Here is a 10271-nt window from a genome sequence, read left to right on the forward strand (position 1 = left end):
TGGTTGTCCAATGCAGCTAAAATCATATACATACAACAAAAACAGACACAGCAAGTTGTGTTTATATGTGCATATAACTATACAGAGACATATATATTTGTGTGTACACATACATATATATGTAGCAACAATGGAGAAAAGGAGACTATCAGCCTGGGAGCAGGAGAAGGACATGGGAGGAGTTTCAAGGAGGGTAGCTGGGAGGGGCTGGTGGGAAGAAAGGGAGGGGAGGAGGCAATGCAATTCTAATTCAATGAAAAACAGATTTTAAAAAAGAATATTTATCCCATGGTAAAGTAAAAAGCCCCCCAACCCACACAAATGTTCAGGGACACAAATGGAGACAAGAGTATTAAGGTAAATAGAGCGTGCATAGTTCTTTTGAAGCAATTGTTCTTGGCTATGGGGACTAATGATTGGGGCTGGAGGCCCTTGTGAGCAGATGCCCTTGAGAAAGCACTTTTTGGTGTAAGGTTGTTGAGGCCTTTGGACGAGGCTATGGTTCCAGTTTGTCCTTATCAGACAGACGGAAAAAGGTGACGTTCCTTTCTGCAAGACTTCCCGGCCTTAACTTTTGTTGTTGTTGGGCCCAAGTGACTTCACTTGTCTTTATTTATTTTAACTGAAAATATTTTTTTCATGCAAAATATTCTGAGCACGGTTGCACTCCCCCAGCTTCTTCCAGATCCCCCCCTCCGCACCCATCAAACTCCATGCCTTCCCTCTCTCTTTAGGAAATACACAAACAGGTAAACAAACCAGAAGGAAAAAAAATAAAGAGAGAAAAAGCATAAGAAACACACACGTACACAAACAAAACCCATAAAAACACAAAAAAAACAAAAGAAAACAAGAAAATGCCCGAACAAAGCGACACGAGACAGAAAGTCTACACAAACACCACTGAGATCATTTTGTCGGTCATCTGCTGGTGGTCATGGGACCCGCCCTTGGGTGTGGTTTGTGTGCCCCGTGAGACTCCATTGGAGAAACCAAGTTTTCCTTGGGGAGCGCAGATGTGACTTCATTTTTATTCCAACGGATTTCACAGTATTTTATAAAGCAACAACAAATCAGAGCGTGGATGGCAAACAAATCTTGCTTTTTCTACTCACACTATTTTTGCCTTTTGACACGCGTGTCCAAATAACTTCCTCCCTCCCTCCCTTCCCTCTTTCCTTCCTCCTTCCCCTCTCCCTCTCTTTCCTCCCTCCTCCTTTCCTTTTCAAACCTTTCAGAATGTCCCCTTGTGTGCAGATCCTCTGAGCGCTGCAGCGGGTGGGTGGAGATGGCGGAAGGAGCCTGGGAGAGGAGCCCTGGGGGGCTGAAGCCTCTCTCTCCACCTCTGCTTCTCTTCTCAGATGGGACACCTCTACCTCTCCCACCTCACTCTGCAGTGGCAGCGCTGTTTCCCACAGGACTGTTTTCCCTGCTGCCTTTGTAGTGGTTGGGTGGGCAGTTTGGGAGCCACGTTCCCCAGGGAAGCCTGGAGCCACCTGCTCAGCTCGGCAACTGGGCTGGCATCGCAAGTCATTGCTCATCAGAGTTCTCCGACCAGAGGCTTGGGTTAGTCTTGACTCTCAAAGAGGGTACACATTTTTATATACCCAAATTTACCTTAAGAGACTGGCTCAGAGCCACGTGGTTTAGTGGCTCACCCCTTTAATCCCAGCAAACAGGAGGCAGAGGGAGGCAGATCTCTGTGAGTTCAAGGTCAGCCTGGTCTACATAGTGAATTCCAGGACAGCCAGAGCTGTATATCAAGATCTCGTCTTGAAAACAAACAAGCGGTGGTGGCGCACGCCTTTAATCCCAGCACTCGGGAGGCAGAGCCAGGCGGATCTCTGTGAATTCGAGGCCAGCCTGGGCTACCAAGTGAGTTCCAGGAAAGGCGCAAAGCTACACAGAGAAACCCTGTCTCGAAAAACCAAAAAAAAAAAAAAAAAAAAAAAAAAAAAAGAAAAGAAAACAAACAAGCAAGAGACTGGCTTATGTGGTTGCAGGAGCTCACGCATGCAGAATGTGCAAGGCAGACAGGCTGTAGGGCCCAGCAAGGATGGATGGAAGCTCAAGGCTGAAGGCCAACTGGGGTGGAAGGATCCTTCCCTGGGCATGCTTTTTGAAGGCCTATCATGAGTGAGATGAGGCCCATCTTCATCACAGAGAGGTCTGATGATGTGTGTGTACACATGTGTGCAGGTGTACTTGTGTGTGTTGGGCAACTCGGGTGTCACATGTCAGCAGCATTTTTTTTTTTTTTTTTTTTTGAGGCAGAGTCTCGCATCAGCCTGAGGTTTGCTGATTGGCTAAGCTGGCTGCTCACTGAGCCCCAGGGATCCTGCCCTGTCTGCCTCCCCAGTGCTGGGATTTCAAGTGTGTGCCACAAGGCCTGTTTTTTAATACCTGGGACCAGGCTTGGGTCCTCACGCTTATGGGAAGCGCTTTACCGACTGCGCCATCTCCCCAGCCCACGTCTACTAACTTTAATGTTAGTTTAACTTATAAAACATCTTTTCACTAAAGGCATCAGTCTTCTGCCCCCCACAGGGCCCCCAGTCCAACATCCCCATGACGCCTAAGACAGTAGCTGGGCCTGAGCTTTACGTAGATTATGATTTTTTTACTGTACACATGAGTATTACAATTTACTTTGTAAACTAGGTACATATTAATAACAACAATATGTAGGATAATTTCAGCAATATACCGTAATACAATTGCCAGAGTCTCTACTCTTGTTCTTTGGGTCATTGATAAGTGAAATAAAAGTTGTTGAACACAAGCCCTGTGGCACTGTGACAGTTTGCTAGCAGAGATAGCTACCGAGTGACTACGGGCAGGGAGCGTATACGGTGTGGATAAACCAGACAAGCGCCGATTCCCGTTCCAGGTGGGATGGAGCAGAGCACATAAAGGTTTTTACTAGAAGGTGTAAGGCTGCAGCTCACAATTCTTTCGTTTCTGATTTTTCATTTAACGAGTTTAGACCACAGTGAACTTTAGACAATGGAAGGCACAGGGGGCAAAGACTTAGATGGGGTGGGTGTGTGTGATGTGGGGCAGGGGTGGGGGGCTGGGTTGTGGGGCAGGGGTGGGCACTGTGATGTGGGGCAGGGGTGAGGGCACTGTGATGTGGGGCAGGGGTGGGGGTGTGATGTGGGGCAGGGGTGGGGGGCTGGGTTGTGGGGCAGGGGTGGGGGTGTGATGTGGGGCAGGGGTGGGGGGCTGGGTTGTGGGGCAGGGGTGGGGCTGTGATGTGGGGCAGGGGTGAGGGCACTGTGATGTGGGGCAGGGGTGGGGGGCTGTGATGTGGGGCAGGGGTGGAGCTGTGATGTGAGGCAGGGGTGGGGCTGTGATGTGGGGCAGGGGTGAGGGCACTGTGATGTGGGGCAGGGGTGAGGGCACTGTGATGTGGGGCAGGGGTGAGGGCACTGTGATGTGGGGCAGGGGTGGGGGGCTGGGTTGTGGGGCAGGGGTGAGGGCACTGTGATGTGGGGCAGGGGTGGGGCTGTGATGTGGGGCAGGGGTGAGGGCACTGTGATGTGGGGCAGGGGTGGGGCTGTGATGTGGGGCAGAGGTGGGGCTGTGATGTGGGGCAGGGGTGAGGGCACTGTGATGTGGGGCAGGGGTGGGTACTGTAATCTGGGGCAGGGGTGGAGACTGTAACCTGGGAACTCTGGCTTGGCTAGGTCGACACATAATGGCAACCACTGTGAGGCCTTTGCCAGAACGAGGGGCGGCCATCAGACTAACAGGAGCACACTGTGCAGCAAAGGCCGTCATCCTGCCAGGAGAACACTGGGGTCCGGCCCCTGCCCAGAGTTTCTCTGGACCGGGAACTTTCTCAGCTGGAGATGAATCTTGAACTTGCATTTGGTAGGACTGTCAGTAACTTAAGCTAGCAAGCAGAGACAGCCTCCTAGGCTGAGGACACTGAGGGGCTCACTATGACCAAGACACTTCTGTGTTGGGGTCCTCAATGATGTCACCAACCTGAACCCTGTGCACAAGCAGACAAGGGCAAGGGCTGGCGAAGAAGTGAAAGATGCTGGAGAGGGGACTGTGGTTCGCCCTTTACCCTGGCTGTCCTGGATCTCGCTCTGTAGACCAGGCTGGTCTCAAACGCACAGAGATCCACCTGCCTCTGCCTCCCGAGTGCTGGCATTAAAGACATGCGCCACCATGCCTGCCTTTTTCTGAGCAATATTTTAATAGATTTTTTTTTAATAGTAGTTTTAGGTCCAAAGTAGAATTCGCCTGAAGACACAGAGATCTCCTTCCTCATCCCACAATTCAACTCACCCCACTGTCCATTGTTTATGTTTTTTAGGATGGTTAATGTGCCTTAATCACCCAGGGCCCGTGGATTATGTAAGGTCTGCTTTTTTTAAAGACATATTTTTTATTTTATGTGTTTGAGTATTTTGTCTGCATGTGTGTGTTTGCATGGTGCCTGGAATTGAGGGGGCTCAGAAGAAGGTGTTGAATCTCCTGAAATTGGAGTTACAGATGGTTGTGTGCCACCCTGTAGGTGCTGGGAACCAAATCTGGGTCCTCTACAAGAGGTCTGAAAGATGGCTGAGCCCCATGGAAAGATTGATTCTGACTCCATTATTTCATTCTTGTTTGATTTTTCTCAACAATTTTCAGTCTTTCTAACAGAGGTCATACATATGTATGTGTATACATACACACATACACACACATATATATGAGTTAGATTTTTTTAGGATGCTATATAAGTGGCATTGTGTTTTTAATATCAAACTCCACTTTTTTTTGCTACTGGTTTATGGGCTGTAGCTGACTCTCACATCTTACCCTTTCATCTTGTGATTTGCTATAATCACTTATTAGCTCTAGAGGTATTTTTAAAAATCTTTTTTTTTTACATTTTCTCCCTAGAAGACCCTCACCACATCTCTGATCTTGCCACAAAAGATCTTAATTTCCCACCCTCAATCACACGTTAAATATGTTGTCTGTGGGTATTGTGTAGTGTTTTTTTTTTTTCTTTCTAACCAAGTTAAAGATGTTATCCTGTATTTCTGGTTCTCTAGAATTTTTACATGAAGTAACTTTAATTATAATTAGTGAAGGATATGTCTGGGCCCAACCTGTCTGCCTCTGCATCTTTACCCACAAGGTGAACAACTTCGCACCATCACATCCCTCTGCTCCATCTGTCTCACCATGGAGAAGAAACAGTACGGCCAGTAGACATTGGATGAGGAGCCAAAAGGTAGCTTTTCCTGGGTGTTTTATCCTAGCAAAGAAAAATGATTGAAACCATTGCTTTGGTCTTCCTAGCTCCAGTGAATACAGTGGTGGTTTTGTAGCCACGGATTCAGCCAACCACAGACGAAAAATGTTCAAGATTCTATCTGCCCTCAGCAGGTCCAGACTTTCCCTCTTTCATTGCTTAGTATGCAATAGAGTATGAAATCCATTTTTACACGACTTTTGTTAAGTAGTATGTCATCTAGAGCTGTCTTAGAGACTATTAGAAAATATAATTTTTTGTTTTTGTTTTGCAAATTCTACATGGTTTTCTTTAAAGACTGGAACACCCACAATTTTTTGGTATCCAAAGAAGGTTCTAGAACTAATTCCCCACCAGATATTGAAGCACAACTGTATTTGTTGACTGAATAAATGAGTGAATGTTGGTACTGCTGTCTGTCAATTAGTGTAACTTATATATAATATATATATTACATAGACATATATAATAATAATGTATAATTGTAATACGAGGTTGGGAATGCTGTCTCAAATAAACTATGATCATTCATGTAATTATACACTCAACAAGTGATTAGAGGAGCTACAACGTGCTTGCTGGATACAAGACATAAAGGATACAGATAGGTTCTACCCCTCTTGAAGGGATTTTAGTCCAGTCATGAATGCAGACAACCAAGTAGGGAATGAAAATGAGACGGGATGCTTGCTTATAGAGAGACTCCTTGTAAATTACCATGTGCTTCTTCTGTTAATTCCAGAAGATCAACAGGGCCTGGGGATGTGGGCTCTGCTGCGGATGCCATATTCCTGCCGAGAGATTACGAGGATATGAGCTTCATGATTGTTTTCGGGGCCCATTGTCACCTCAAATTAAAACAGGAGTAAGAAATGTTATTCAGGTGTCACGCTTAAACCAAGCTCACGTGACTCTTAAGGTCGTTAGCTTATTTACAGGATGTAGGCATCTGCGGGCATCTGTGGCTACACAGTAAACCAAGCACTGCCCATTCACAAGCAGCACTGCCCCTGACTCAGCCAGAGACCGGCCGCAGTCAGGTGCTCCCTGTCTGTCTGAATTTAAACCCAATACGTCTATGAAAATGCAACGGCTCTCCCCTGTTCTCTCCCCAGACTTCTCTCTCCTGAGGGCTTCAGACCTGCAGTGACTAGCTCTCCATCTGGACTGTGGTAGACATGGCAAACAGCACAGAGCAGGGCATTGTTGCTCAGCTGACGCGCCTCTCTCTTTCAGCCCATCCCCCAGCAGCACATCTGTGGCTACAATGGTCACATTTCACATTCGGACTCCGTCACCAGCATCATCACGGGCACTGAATATGCTCCCAAAGGACTGTAAACAAGGTCTGTTTAACAAGAAGTATCAAAATAATAATAAAAGAAAAGCTGTTGCCCTATTCTGTTTTCTTTTTCCTCCTAGTTTTGAATTCTTTACACAGCTTCATGGAAACTCTCCAGGTTTGTCAATTCTATCGGCTTCCACCTAAATGTGCAAAAGGTTCCCTGGTTAGAGGCTATCGTGTCTGTGTGGAGGAAGATTCACTCCCTTCAGCATGTCCGCCATGGTGACCCTTGAACACCTGCTGTAGTTACGGGATAGAACAGTGTAAAGGATGTTTGCTATTGTGTCCTCAGCAAGAGGATTAGGAGTGACTGAGGTGGGGGCTGGAGCAAAGCTCAGCTCAGCTGTCAGGTGTCATCAAGGAGATTACAGATGGCAGAGAGGAGTTCAGGAGAGGGGGAGAGGTAAGTGTGCCCAGAAGCCTCTCCCTGAGCATAGCTCAGATACAGAGTCTCATTCCCCAACCACAGAACTTTCCAGGGTCTTCCTTGAAGACAAAATTGCCCTCACCTATGGTCTCTGTCTTTCCTTACAGCTAGCACTTTGGAGTCCTTGGGGATGCATAACTCTCAGATTCTAGTATTGAACACGTTGTTTAAGTAGGTGACACATCCTCCCTTCATGTTTATTGGTGCTCGTGTGTGTGTGTGTGTGTGTGTGTGTGTGTGTGTGTGTGTGTGTGTGTGCATGTGTGTGCACATGTGCACATGTGCTCAGAAGAGGCCTTTATACATAGAAGTGTCTCTTCTTGCTATGGGGTTACATCCTGGTAAACCAACTATGAAGTTGAAAATCTCTCATGTGGTCAACTTGCCTTTAGCCAACTTGACCTCCCAACACTCAGGCTCAGGGGTGCAGCACATGCCAGTGTTGTGGCTCCCCCTTGTCCTCAGAGAATGGCAGAACTGTGGTCATTGCTGCTGCCTGGTGTCCCAAGAGAGGACCTGACCATATGGTGCTGGCCCCAGATAGGATCTAGTTTCAAATTCCTTGGAACTGTGGGTTTAGTTCAGAGGTAGAGCCCTTGCCTAGCATGCTGGAGAACTTGGGTCCATCCCCCATACTGTTAAAAAGAAACAAAACTCCAAGTTTTTCTTTTTTATCTATCTATCTATCTATCTATCTATCTATCTATCTATCTATCTATCTATCTATCTATCTATCTATCTATCTATATTCCGGAGCTGAGGACCAAACCCAGGGCCTTGTGCTTGCTAGGCAAGCGCTCTACCACTGAGCTAAAACCCCAAACCCCAAGTTCTGTTTTCTACCTTGTATATTGTTTTATACTTTCCTAAGTCAAAGATCTTAGGTTGAGCATGCCTAAGCCAGACACTGTCTACGTATTTTTTGTTGTTGTTGCAAGCATACAACAATGCAACTTACTTTTGTTTTAGTTAAGTAACCAGCCAATCTTGGTTTGCCAGGGACTTTTCCTAAATTTTTTTTTAAACAGCAAGTCCTATGCCATGGGAAACCCCTATTTTTAGCAAACAGGAGTAGTGGGCTATTGTATCTATCAAGGACATGCACAAAATATCCCCGTGTTTTATTGGGCTCTGTCTGCTGCTGACTGGTGAACCCCTGGATGGGACAGCCAACCTCACACACAATGGGCAGGTGTTCTTTAGTGGTTGGAGAGCTTCCCCCTCCAGGGTGGACATGGACTGTTCTGAGTCCCCAGCTCTCAGAGTCACTTTGGGACAGAAACATCATTGCTAGAACATGGCTGAGCTGAAGGTTAGTCCAAGGCTGTAGAGCTGGTCCTACTGTGCATGAATCTGAGCTCTTCCCGCAGTTACAAAAACCAAGGGCCCAAGCTCAGGGTCTCCCCTTCATTTCCCAGCACTCCTGGGAAGAGCAGAGCCAGTGTGCCTCAACTTGCTCAGATGTTACAGTGGGACTCCCCTCCTCATATTTCTGGGAGGATTAAATCATGATAGGTACAAATCCCTAGCAAGATGCTTGACATACAGAGTAAGCAGTCTATCTATTATTTATTACATGTATGGAAACATCACACTCTACCCCATTAAAGTGTGCAACTACTATCAATTAAAAGTTTTTAATTAAAAAACATTAGCTACTGTTGTTACTGTTAGTCCCAACTGGGATATTTGGAAATGCTTCTTGGATTTTGTAATATTGTTAGAAATTGAATTATTATTAAAGGAGATAAAATGAAGAGGACAAAAGATCATACTAGAAGAAGTCTAACATTTGGATTGGCATTTTTAAGATTCAGTAACAGAAGAAATAAATTCTGAAGGCGGAAGTGATTTGGGTTTAATGATTTGAAAAGGAAGTGGAAATATTTCCTAAAGAGCCATCGACACAGAGGGAAGACCAGAGTCATCCCCATGCTGTTAGATTTGACAGGCTTTTCTGACAATACAGAGATGGATGAATCTCTGGGCAATGATTTGGTGTCGCTTAAAGGTTAACCCGTGAGTGTCTTGCACTGTGCAGTGTGAGGTTAGAAGAGGAGGACATGGACTGGTGTGAACTTCACTAACTAGAGCCTGTTACAGGGGCCATCTCTGCATGGCAGTGTTGCTAATCCTTAAGTGATCATTAAAACAAGGATCAGACCGGACCTTGTAGAATAAAGAACGAGTGGGTGTGCATTACTTTTGATAGTCAGCCCTAGGCTGTAAAACGGGAGTGTGGACGGTTTAGTGTCAAGGTGTTGCAGTTTTTGTATTTCAAACACTGAGTTTGGTTAAGGAAAGTCACTCACTCCCTCTGCCACATTTTTTTTTAAAGAAACACACACACACACACACACACACACACACACACACACACACACACACGTGCACACCCACAAATTTGTTGCCTGGCTTGAACATCCTAATGAAAAGGGATACATGTGGATACATATGCCACTGGGTTGTAATTACCTATTCATTCTAGGACTAGACAGAGCTGGACCAAGAGCAGATTAAAGTGAGCGGACTCCATTAGCTTCATTAGAGCTCCAAATTAGATTTTTTTTTTCAGCTACAATTTTCATCTGAACAGGGCCAGCAGCTGTTGCCCAGACCCAGGCCTCAAAGGAGGTGCTCCCTGAACTGCTGTGGCTGAGTCCCTGCCCCTCCCAGGCTGACCTCCGGGTAGGACTTTAGAAAGCTCCTGGGGCTATGTCCTATGGTCCCAGCTTCCGTGGACCCATGTAGCCACTTAAAACATTATTTCCAGGCACCCGGCACCCCCGACCCCGGCACTGACTTTCTCTGCTTTTACTTGAATGTATGCTGGGCTCTGCACAGCACCAGCTATAAAATCTGCTAGGCTAGGTCTAGTGCAAAATACGAATGCAAGGCCCTTGTTCAAAAGGTATTAAGCATTTCAAAACACAACAGCAGGACATCGGTCCACTTCTGACCCTGGGCAACTTGACATCTGCAGTGAAGCCAGCCTGGCTTTCAGTCTGAACCATAATTACCATCTACACTGTGGTCATTATGGTGAGGCACACCTGTGCACAGACGAGAGGGTCATTACCGGGTGAGGACCTTTCTACTTACCTAGATGTTCGTAGACAGTATGATGTAGCTCACAAAAATAGTCACTCACAGAAAGAGATGTACTATTGCTAACCAAAGACTCGCAAAAGGCACACCAGCCTAGGACTGCAACATCACTCAGTCATGAAGACATA

At 46.3% G+C, this 10271-nt stretch overlaps 1 long non-coding RNA gene across 3 annotated transcripts; it reads left to right on the forward strand.

Moving 5' to 3' along the window:
• The first annotated feature begins 3651 nt into the window (after positions 1 to 3651).
• Positions 3652 to 6679, forward strand: LOC121832076 (uncharacterized). 3 transcript variants are annotated; one of them, XR_013042446.1, is made up of 4 exons: positions 3652 to 3876; positions 4331 to 4376; positions 5061 to 5242; positions 6379 to 6679. It is a non-coding gene; the product is annotated as an uncharacterized LOC121832076 (long non-coding RNA). The 3 variants fall into 3 exon arrangements; XR_013042445.1 differs by having other exon boundaries at positions 3652 to 4376; positions 6379 to 6678; XR_006075597.2 differs by having other exon boundaries at positions 3652 to 4376; positions 5147 to 5242; positions 6379 to 6678.
• Positions 6680 to 10271: the final 3592 nt, after the last annotated feature.

Source organism: Peromyscus maniculatus, chromosome 9 (assembly GCF_049852395.1).
Source record: "Peromyscus maniculatus bairdii isolate BWxNUB_F1_BW_parent chromosome 9, HU_Pman_BW_mat_3.1, whole genome shotgun sequence".
Taxonomy (NCBI): Eukaryota; Metazoa; Chordata; class Mammalia; order Rodentia; family Cricetidae; genus Peromyscus; species Peromyscus maniculatus.